The sequence below is a fragment of the Nothobranchius furzeri genome, chromosome 10, assembly GCF_043380555.1.
Source record: "Nothobranchius furzeri strain GRZ-AD chromosome 10, NfurGRZ-RIMD1, whole genome shotgun sequence".
Classification (NCBI taxonomy): Eukaryota; Metazoa; Chordata; class Actinopteri; order Cyprinodontiformes; family Nothobranchiidae; genus Nothobranchius; species Nothobranchius furzeri.
The window spans coordinates 27,535,260-27,546,723 of record NC_091750.1 but is presented as its reverse complement, the minus strand read 5'-3'; the positions used below and the strand labels follow the sequence as shown (position 1 = coordinate 27,546,723).

At 44.5% G+C, this 11,464-nt stretch overlaps 1 long non-coding RNA gene across 1 annotated transcript; it reads right to left on the bottom strand.

Annotated features, from left to right (window-relative positions):
- Positions 1–8,624: 8,624 nt before the first annotated feature.
- On the bottom strand, positions 8,625–9,505 carry LOC139072167 (uncharacterized). Its single transcript, XR_011521759.1, has 2 exons — positions 9,366–9,505; positions 8,625–9,276 (listed from the first exon to the last, which is right to left on the bottom strand). It is a non-coding gene; the product is annotated as an uncharacterized lncRNA (long non-coding RNA).
- Positions 9,506–11,464: the final 1,959 nt, after the last annotated feature.

Sequence of the window (11,464 nt, the reverse complement as noted above, 5' to 3'; positions counted from 1 at the left end):
AAAGTAGGCACGTGCCTAGGGCCTGATTGGCTGGATGGGGCCCAGACAGAGGAACAAAATTATAAATAAATAAATTAAAAATTAAATGTACACATGTCCTATGATAGAATTTGTAGCTAGGACTCCTATCTACAATTTGTTTCAATATTTATTAATTAACTAAAAATAGTGACAATGTTTATCTTAACCATAGACCGTTTCATTGGCTACGTCACATTAAACCTCTGGGGTCCACGGACGAGTATACGCGTCTTTTGAACAGGTCTGATTTGGGACGCTGTAGCAGCAAGACTCCGCCTCCCCGAGTTTCGGTTTCAATTCAGCTTTAAAAAGCAGATTATAAACTACACCCCAGTTTTAAAATTTTGTTAATAGGCAACGTAAAAGCGGAGTTATACTAAACTAAAAAATGACCTATTTTTAGACAATCTGATAACTTGTCAAAACAGCGGTTTAGTAATCTGTGAGCGGGAATGTGCTTGTGAACATTAAAAACCCACAAAAACACGAGATCCTTTTGCTGTTGGTGGACGTCTCACATATTCAGCTGATAAAAAGTATCACACGAGTAACGAGATGTGCGCAAAAAGGAGCCGCTTCGCGGGGAAAGGAGTGGCGCGAACGGAGTAACAACAAACAATTAGACAGATATTGATGGTAAACTTTGTATTTTGGAGCGATCCGGACAGATATAGTGTCTCTGCAGTTTAGTAGGCATTTATTAGGCTTTAATAAAGGATGATGAGAAGGATAAATGTCCACCAGGCAGTTCAGATAGTACGGCTGTTTTTTGAACTGGAAGCAGAGGAAGTGGACTGAGACTCGCAGCCGGAGTCTGAGGCAAATAGCGAGGATGATGATGATGATGTGGCAGATCCATCCTTCCTCATAGAAGAGTTGGGTCATGATGAGGTAGAGGATGAAGGCAGAGATCCAGCTCCTCGGAGATCCATCAAGAGGAGTGGGCGGCGCCGCGCAGCTGTCAGATCTCGGCGTGAGACGGAGCCACTCTTCTCTCTCCAAAATCCATGTACATTATTGCCAAATTAATAAAATAAGTATAAATTCAGATAGTCCAGGTTGACTTGAAATTAATGATACCCCATAAGGCAATATTTATTGTTTTTATTAGAAAATACAAAAGAAAAACCAAAATGAGTCAAAAACGGTGATTTACACTCTGGATCCCAGAGAGCTAATAACTTTTTTAATTAGTTATTTGTTATATTTAGTCATATTTTTTATAAATGTACAGTCTAGATTACCAGTCTAAATGATAAAAAACATTTGTCATAAATGTTTGTTGGTTTCACAGCAAAATAAACAACTTTTTTCCTATTCAGATTTTATGTTTTTGAGTGATTTAAGGTCTAATACGCAACCCCTTTATGTCCAAATATACAAAATAAGTATAGATTCATAAAGTCCAGGTTGTGCTGAAAAGATTGATACCACATAAGGCAGTGATTATGGTTTTTATTTTGGAAATACAAAGGAAAACTCACTGCAAATTACACCCTGGACCCCAGAGGGTTAAGGCGCCACCCAATGAAGGACGTCAGAGAAGCGGTCAGAGTCAGAGCGGGACACAACAAAGCTAGCAGGTGTTTTTGAGTAGGCTAACTTTCACGATGCTTTCGGGTGCGGCAAAACGTAAAAAAGAAAAATATTTAAATGAAGAGGAACTAAAGAAGAGACAGCGGGGGGCTTTACAGAAGTTTCTGTCGGGCTGCTCGGGCAGCCGTCCGACAGCTGTGAACATGCTCGAGTCAGCAGAGCCAGAGGCCGGGCCCAAGTCAGACCCGGAGGAGACACAACCCGAAGACGCGGTGGAAGATGTGGCGGAAGATGCTGTAGCGCCAACGCCGTCAACATCAGCGCCTTCACAGAAGGACAAACTGGAAGAACAGCAGCCAGCCAGAAGTGAGCCCAATATAGTCTTACAGGAGCCCCTAGACCCAGACAGGGTATTAACAACTACCCATCTGATCCTGCAAAGTGGTACCAAACTGATGAGTACTTTGCACTAAACTATCCCTCTCAAAATATTGGATATTCTTCTGCATCACAGAGGAAATCTGGAGACATAGACTGAAGCTTAACCAAGGAACATTTCTTTAGACGTGTTTCTGCTGTGACTGAGGCCCTGTGATGCTGGAAGGCTGAAGATTATCCCGGAGTAGAGAATGCTAAATGGTTTCCTTGGTAAGTGTTGCTGGTTTTATTAATTATTTGTCAAATAATTTTATTAATGTTCAAGTAGCAAAACAATAAGTTCACACTCAGAAAATTGACAGAATTTCTGATTCAGCAGAGGCAACAGCCTACAACACATGACTTATTTTGGCATACAAACAACCAATTTGTAACCAAAAACTAGGCTATGTAAAATGTGAATGAACTTTTATAAGTAAATTTGGTAAGTTTCAGATTTCAATTCATTACATAGCATCGATGGAGGGGGGGCCCTAAAAATGCAGCCTGCCTAGTGTAGTCCATTTATTTAATCCGGCTCTGGGACTACTTCTTATATTTTTGGCCTTTCGTGGCTGCTTCCAACACTTTTTTTGTTTGTGAGAAACTTTCTGTACATGTCTGTGCACTCCACTGTAAAAGCTGACAGATTTGCAGCTCTGCCTTCACCCTTTCCACATCAAGATTATTTTTCTCATTTCTTCATGCGGTCGTCATGGAAAAAATCCTTCTGTATCTGCATGGAATGGAGAAGATGGAGGTGCCAGCTTTCTTAAGGTTTACCAGTGGGACATCTGCTTTAGAAAACCTGAAGATAGCGCGCCTCACTCTGACAATCTTCCATTTCTGGAGAGCTGTGTAACGATCTGTAGGTGGTCACTTTTAATAAATTATCAATAGAATACAAAGATATTCAATAAAACGTAATATTCCATGAAAATATGGATCATCAATATTATTGAGAGGCTATCATTTTCAGCCCTAAGACTTCTTCAAGCCCCCAACTGACCCTTCCTTTTATTTCAAGTGGGTTGAAAACCTGTGTCTCACACTTAGGGGTCGTGATGGACGCTAACCTAAAAATGGACATTCATGTCAACCAGGTAGTTAAGACCTGTTTTTTCCACCTCAGGCGTCTCTCTAAAGTTAAGCCCACTGGCGGCGTCCATCTTACATCTGCGTCACGACCAAAAACGACTCTGCCGAGTTCTACCGAACCAACGAAAGCCTTTGGCGGTAGCTCTATCGCCCATCATGCTTCTGAAACAACGTTGACGCTGATTGGATGCATTCCCATTCCTACCGTTTGATTTTCTTGTCAGCAATAGGTCGGCGGGTTCCGTGCAGTTTGGGCGATTCAAAAACAGCACACAGCCTTTCTGTCGCCTCCACCGCTCGGCAGAGAGCTTCTCATCAATATAGATATATAAATATATGATTTGTTCTTGTTACAAAACACACAATTAACTTAAAATATGTGATTATTGTTAATTTTATTTATTAATTTTTTTTAATAGAAATCAAAAAACACTGGGGAAAACTGGGAGGGAGGCGCCCTATCGCCCTCTACTGGCCAGCCGCCACTGGTTAAGCCCATTTTAAAAAGGCGTCATCTCCATTCAGTTATCCGTGCCTTCATTACCTCCCGTCTCGACTACTCTAATTCAGTACGACATGGTATCTCCTTCTCCACTCTCGCCCGCCTTCAGCTAGTGCAGAACGAAACAGCTCGTTTCTTGACTGGCACCAGGCAGCGAGAACACATCACAGCCGGTTTTGTCAAATCTCCATTGGCTCCCCATCTATCTCCAGATAGAGTTTAAGATCCTGGTTTGTGTGTTCAAATCCCTCAATAACTCAGCACCTGGCTACTTGTCTGAGCTCATTCACCCTTATGTCCCCACGCAATCCCTCCGATCAGCCGACCAGCACCTTCTTCATGTCCCTAGCTCCCGCTGTAAGTCCTGCAGGGAGCGCGCTTTTTCAGTTTGTGCACCGAAGCTCTGAAACCACTCGCCCCTCCCGATCAGACTCTCTTCCTCTTTCATTTTTGAGTCTCGTTTAAAAACTCACTTTTCCGCTTTGGCTTTTAATTCAGCCTAATTAATTCTCTTTTTCCTTTTCTTTTGTATCTGAATCACTCGATTTTAATGGATTTAGTTTTTATTATGTTTAATTGTTTTTATTATAGGCTGCGCAGAGGCGCAGTGGTTAGAGCTGTTGCCTTGCAGCGAGAAGGTCCTGAGTTCGATTCCCGGCCTGGGATCTTTCTGCATGGAGTTTGCATGTTTTCCCTGTGCATGCGTGGGTTCTCTCCGGGTACTCCGGCTTCCTCCCATAGTCCAAAAACATGACTGTTAGGTTGACTGGTCTGTCGAAATTGTCCTTAGGTTTGAGTGTGTGTGTGCATGGTTGTTGGTCCTGTGTGTCTCTGTGTTGCCCTGTGATGGACTGGCTCTCTGTCCAGGGTGTACCCTGCCTACTTGCCCGTTGACCACTGGAGATAGGCACCAGCCAGCCCCCCCCCCCCACGACTCTGCGTGGACAAAGCGGGTGCAGAAGATGGATGGATGTTTTTATTATTTGTTTTTGTTCAGACTTTGGTCGGCTCTCATGCGTGTTTAAATGTGCTATACAAATAAGCTTGGTATGGTACTGTAACGGAATGAGATGACTGTTTTCCACCAAAAGTCATTTTCCCCCTCTCCTCTGACACAGAACTAGTCTGCATGAGATATTGCCTCAAGGTCTCATGCATTTGTTATAAACTGCTTCTTTCCAGCTCAACAGAAGAATGAAGAATGGACTCTCTCATTTTAATAAATCAAAGAACTCTATTTTTAATAAGCTAATCAAACAAAGTGTTAGTCAATAATAAGATGTGACCAATCTGTGAAATCAAAATATTAATTGCTTTATGATAATCCTATAGAATATAATAAGTAATATGACTTTAAATGCTTCCACTAGGAGCATCGCCATATACATATATGGACAATGGGTTTCCATAGACTCCAATAACTCATTTTTGAAGAAAAATGGGAGGTGGCCACCTCCGCCATTTTGACCGTGTCACAGGTTCCGTCAAGCCCAGACAATTCCACAAAAGGGAAGAGAGGAGGAGCTGAGGGTGGGGCTGTAAGGCTGGGATCAACTGACGACACCCGGTCTAACTAGCTACAAGCTAACCTGAAGCTAACCCAAAGTTAACGCAGAGGTGGGAGCTAAGCTAATGGAGGTAGCAACCTAGCTACAACCGGAGTTAACTGTGCACAACACCAGAGCTTCTGAGTCAGATTTGCGCCGGGCTGACTGCTGGGTAAAACTGAGTGGAACACAGAGGTCTCTAAGACCTCCACAAGCTGGCAGCCGCACAGCAGACAAGCGCCGCTGCAATCTGAGATGCGCAGAGCTGCCGCTGGGGAGAACCGGGTGGAAAGGTTTCTAGCCCAGAGCTCCACAAGCCGGCAGCCCGCGCAGCAGACAGAAGCCGCGATCAGACAGAGATGCGCTAAGCTGCGGGGAGGAGCGAACCGGGTGGAAAACATCGGTTTCCATTTGAGAGCTCCACAAGCCGGGGGTTGTCAAACTGTTGTTCCACCCTGTCTCTGTAATCACGTTTGGCTGCTTTGATCGTCTTCCGGAGTTGGTAACGTGCGTGTTTGTAGTCTGATGTGTTCGCGGAGGCAAAGGCGGTGCTCCGCGCCGCCAGCGCCGTTCGCACACCTCCATTAATCCAGGGTTTTTGATTCGGGAAGGATTTAACTGTTCTGGATGGGACAACATCTTCCACTCATTTCCTGATAAATCCACAGACTGAGTCTGTGTACTCATCAATGTCTCTAGCAGCCGCGTGAAACATTTCCCAGTCCGCACGATCAAAACAATCCTGCAGCGTAGTCTCCGATTGGTCCGACCAACGATGCACCTCCCTCAGGGTTGGAGCTTCCCGTTTCAGCTTCTGTCTGTAGGCCAGTATAGGCAGGATGGAGCGGTGATCTGATTGGCCAAATGGGGCGCGGGGGAGGGCTTCATACGCATCTCGGAAAGATGTGTAGCAGTGGTCGAGTAGCCGGTCTCCACGTGTATTGAAATGGATGTGTTGGTGTAGTTTTGGTGAGACTTTCTTCAGGTTACCCTTATTAAAGTCCCCGATCGTAATAAACGCCGCCTCTGGGTGGACGGTTTCCTCATTGCTGATCGCGCTGTACAGTTCTCTGAGTGCTCGGTCAGTGTCGGCTTGTGGGGGAATGTAAACAGCCGTAATAATCACCGCTGTGAATTCTCTCGGTAGCCAGAATGGCCGGCACTTAATCATCAGGTACTCCAGGTCCGGAGGGCAGAAGGATTTGACCGGGTGCACGTTCGCATAATCACGCCAGCTGTTGTTGATCATGAAACACACACCACCGCCTCTGCTTTTCCCAGTAAGCTCCTGTGACCTATCTGTGCGGTGCACGGAGAACCCCGGTAGTTGCACTGCGGTGTCCGGTACTTTGTCCGATAGCCAGGTTTCTATGAGGCAGATCGCGCAGCTGTCCCGCATCTCTCGCTGGAATGAGATCCGAGCCTGAAGCTCGCACAGCTTGTTCTCCAGGGACTGCACATTAGCCAGTAGTAAACTGGATAATGGTGGTCTGTTAGTGCGCCGTCTCAGTCGAACCAGAACGCCAGATCTTCTCCCTCTGCGTCGGCGCTTGCGACCTCCACGGGCCCATAACAAATGCGTCTCAGGTGAGATAAATGGGGGATCTGAAAACGGTGGGTCCGTGATGAAAAACCTGAACTCCGGAAAGTAATGAGAAAATCCGTCTTTTATGTCCAGTAAGGTTTGTCGGTCGTACACAAGGAGACATGTGCTACTCGTGAAAAAATAAAGAAAAAGAAAAAGTAGTAAGCACAAAAAACAGCTGTTGCTTGGTGGAGCTCATGACGAGGCAGCCATACTCGGCGCCATCTTGGTTGGAATGATTCTTGGTTTCTTGGTTGGCTGCTTCTCGGCAGGAGAAGCAGCAGCAAAAGCGGAGAGAAAGATCCGCGGCCGGAGACGCCAGCACACAGAGCGCAACACGGCAGGCGGGCAGAGTTACTCTGCCCCCGCGCATAAGTAACTGATCAGTGCCTGGCAGTGTTAGAGTTGCTCTCTCTCTGTGAGTGGTCTGGTGCCGGGGACCTATTTACTGCCGGAGTTGTTGTGTGCCACAGGGGCCGGGCCGAGGAGGAGGCAGATTGGATCCATCGTGCGGCGATCCTGTGGTTCCCAGACTACAACACCGGCCTTGGAGATTCCATGATCGAGAGCTCAGCAGGGCCGGACTGAACCCCCTTGTCCCTTGGGGCCCTGCGCACACTCGATTGAATGTTTTTTTTTCCCTTGGCATCATCATCAGGGTTTTGTAATGTCCCTTTTTAATTTGCTTTGGCTGTCGCACTGCTTGCCTTGTTTTTTTAGAACCTATTTTAATCCTTTTAATATTAGTGGCACCTTCCATTCCACCTGGATCGTGTCACAGATACATAACCCAAAGCAATATTACAATAACATAAACTCGTACACAAAACACTCCTCTTGATAGAGCAAATCTGTTCAGCACATTCTGACAGACAGAAACAACTTGGCATAAATGATACTTCCTTTTTTGTCTCAACCAAAGAAATTCCAGTAATTGAGCAAAAACATTTATTTTTTTACGTCACTTTTTATAAAATAACAGGACACAAAGTGTCGGGACATTTAAAAAATACTTAAAATAATAAAAGTGGCCCAGAGAGCTGCAGAGTGAGTGGAACATTGGGTTGTGAAGGAAGAACAGTTCTCAACAGTGTGATATGAGGGTGTAGAACACATATGTCAGACTCAAGGCCCGCGGGCCAGATGCGGCCCGCGGAGCATTTTTATGTGGCCCGCGAGATAAATATCAAAATATATTAAAACTGGCCCGCTGGCTGATTTTACAGCAAAGACTTCAACTCCCATGATGCTTTGCGGCATCAGCGCGGAGCCGACGGGCCCCCTCCTTTGTGTTTTTTCCAGCGCCTGCTGCCGGTGTCTGCAGCTCCGCTGTCTCGGACAAACTAAACACTCCTCTCACTCAGCGCCGAGTTCACTCAGCTGTTTTCTGACATTGAAGCCCAGAAACGGAGATTCTAGCCGCTCAGTAACGTGTTCACGACTGAAAGAGAAAGTTTTCCAACTAACGTCCAGACAGAGCTGATATCCAGCGAGCAGCGACACGCTCAAACCAGCACGACTCTGTGGCTGCTGTCATGTTTCCTCCCCGACACACAACAACGTGGTCAAGCTGCTCAGACATGTTCAGCAGCACAAACCTATGTGAGCACCTGTTGTCATCTAATGTTGTCATTATTATGATGAAGATGAACAAAACAACAGGAGTCTCCTCCTCAGCTCAGATCAACCCCATGATGCAGGTATCTGGCTGGAACAGGTGAGCATCACAGTAAACCAGTGGAGCAAACTGAGCTTTAAATATGTTGGTTTTATGCTCTTTTTCTGCTCCAAAACATGAAAGTTAACAGGTGAGATGTTGCATTTTCATTTAAGATAAAATGATATTTTTATTTTGTTGTTGGCCCGTGAGAAAAGATTTAACCTACAGTAAACAGGAAGTGGAAAGGCTGCAGATAGATGAATAGAATAGAAAATCCCTTTATTGTTCCTCAGTGGGGAAAGCTAGACGTCACAGCAGCGATGACACGTATTACAGGAGAAAACAAGGAGAATAAAAAATAAGAAAAATGAATAAACAAGAAAATATAAATCCTGAATAGATTTTAAAAATGCTGATTATACCACAAGTAATGAATACCACTGATGCCTTTTATATAAAACTGACTTGCTCGTGTGTAATTTGGTTATTCCACATTCAGTGTTAATGCAGAAATAAGTTTGTTTCCAAATTTAAAGGTTCAAAATTGCATATATGTTGATAAAGAAAATGTCCAAATTTGCCGCCACTTTTTCAAAAAATATTAAGTTTGGCCCTCGACTCCGTCCCAGAGTTTCATTTCGGCCCCGTGTGAGTTTGAGTTTGACACCCCTGCTGTAGAAGGTGAAGCCGGTGCAGGTCCTCCTTCATGTTCACCAGATTCACACTGCAGATCAGGAGCTGCTCTTCCATGCATGGAGTTGAAAAAGAAGGGGAGAAGGTCTTTCCACCTTAGTCCCCCCCCAACCGAACCAGGAGACACAGACGTCAGGGAGGCCAAGGTTGTGTCTGAGGGTCTCTGCAGCTTTCTGGGCACCACGCCTCACTCAGCTGTCACCGATGATCCAAATGGCTATGGAGAAAAAAAATAACAGGTTTGGCCTAGCTGTTTAAAGTACAAAACCATACATGAAGTGGTCAAGACAGGTACTTGGTACTTACACTTGCTGCGTTGTGTAGCTGATGTTGGAGACACACAGGCTGCCATGGTGACCTTTTAACAGATCTAAGAAAAAAATTTAATAAAAGAATGAAACTTAAAAACTCCCAGACCTCATGTCATATTTACTAATCAGCTATGGCTTATCTATTGTTTGGATCACAGTGAGTTACACTAATTCTAATATATTTTTATTTCTATTACACATACATACTTTTTAACTGTTATTTTCACATGACTGTTATCAGGCTCTCTTGTTCTGGTTCTCATGATAATAATTCTGTTTCTTCCAGTAAGTTATCTTGTGCTGACTTCATCTGTATAATGTCTCTTTACTTTTGGTGAATTGTACTGAGTCCAGAATAAAGGCTAGTTGGCTGTACAAGATACAAACAAGTATTACGTTTTGGAAATATATGAAATGTATTTAGCCTGCTAATTTATCTCAAATACTAATAACTACCATATTTTCCGGACTATAAATCGCACTTTTTTCATAGTCTGGCCGGTCCTGCTAATCCGAAGCGACTTATAAAAAAAAATATGTAGGCTACACCGCGCTGCTGCGGGCCGGCTCCGACCCAAGAATGAGTTCCCCTGCCCCGCTGGGAGGGTTTCAAACACCTCCTTCCTCTGCTGGAGACCGTGGCGCGCTGCTGCGGCGCATTATTCGGTTATTGTTAACGGTACTTATCTTGCAATGTGAAACGCTTTGTCTCAGATTTTGTAAGAAAAATAAAATTTCCCCCCAAAATACGACTTATATATGTTTTTTTTCTTCTTCGTTATACATTTTATGGCTGGTGCGACTCAGGAGCGACTTATAGTCCTGAAAATACGGTACGTGATAAAGAGTGAAAACTTGCTCAAAGCAAAATATATTTTCATTACGGAAATAACTTATAAACTTACCAATTTAATATTTTTTATTCACAGAAAGATACTTTTCATGAAAAAGCACCGCAAACCTCCACCTGAACTCCATGCGGTCGATGGGTGTTCCACAGAGTTAGCTCCGGTTGTGGCTAGGTGGCTACATCCGTTAGCTCGGCTCCCACCTCCGCGTTAGCTTTGGGTTAGCCAGGGTTAGCTTCAGGTTAGCTTGTAGCTAGTTCGACCGGGTGTCGTCAGTTGATCCCAGCCTTACAGCCCCACCCTCAGCTCCTCCTCTCTTCCCTTTTATGGAATTTTCTGGGCTGGACGTAACCTGTGCCACAGTCAAAATGGCGGTGGTGGCCACCTCCCATTTTAGACCAAAAACTTGTTTTTGGAGCCTATGGAATCGAATTGTCCAGTATATATGTCGATGGTTAGTTCGCGTGACTCTCACCCTGGAGTCTGGGGATCAAATCCCGCCCTGGCCCTCGTTTCTCCACCTTGCCACAATATCATGGGTGGTATTTGTGATGGTATTTACTTGCAATGATTGTTTTCATTTGGTGTAGTCCCAAGGTGCGTGAGTGTAACCCATTTATTATGTTAAATTATAATTACACAATATGCATTTTATTTGAGTTTTAAAACACTGAGACTGTCTCTTTAAGATTAAGCTCCTCCCCATTTCTTCTTCTGTGGTTTTATCTCCTTAAACTCTCCTGTTCGCAGTAAATTGAGCTGTGAACACGAGAGTTTAAGGGGTTGGATTGGGGGTTAAACCACCAAATGGTGCTTGAGCAGAGCCACAGCTCCAGCTCACCGCTCCCCTAGGGAATGGGTCATGTGTGGAGATGTAATTTCACCAGTGTGTGACGACTAATGGGAAAAAGTTCCTTCAAAAGACAACACAACCCTAAATCTCAATTCTTCATAGCTAGCACAACGCAGATATCAACCGGTTACAGCAGGAAGGAAAGCCTTCACCTAGCCCCATAGAGCTGTGTGTGGTTGAGATGTTGTTCTGTATAGTCTGCTTTCACAACATCATTCTGAAACTTTCATTAATTTGTCTATCTGTCAATAAAAGTTATAATCATAAGAAACTGAACCTTCAGCTCAAACCTGCAAAATAAAGATATGGTTTGTTGTTTGGCCCCCAGTTACACCTGTCGGGTGGTCACAACTGTACCTGACAGCTAAACAGACCAGGCTGACGGCGAACTAC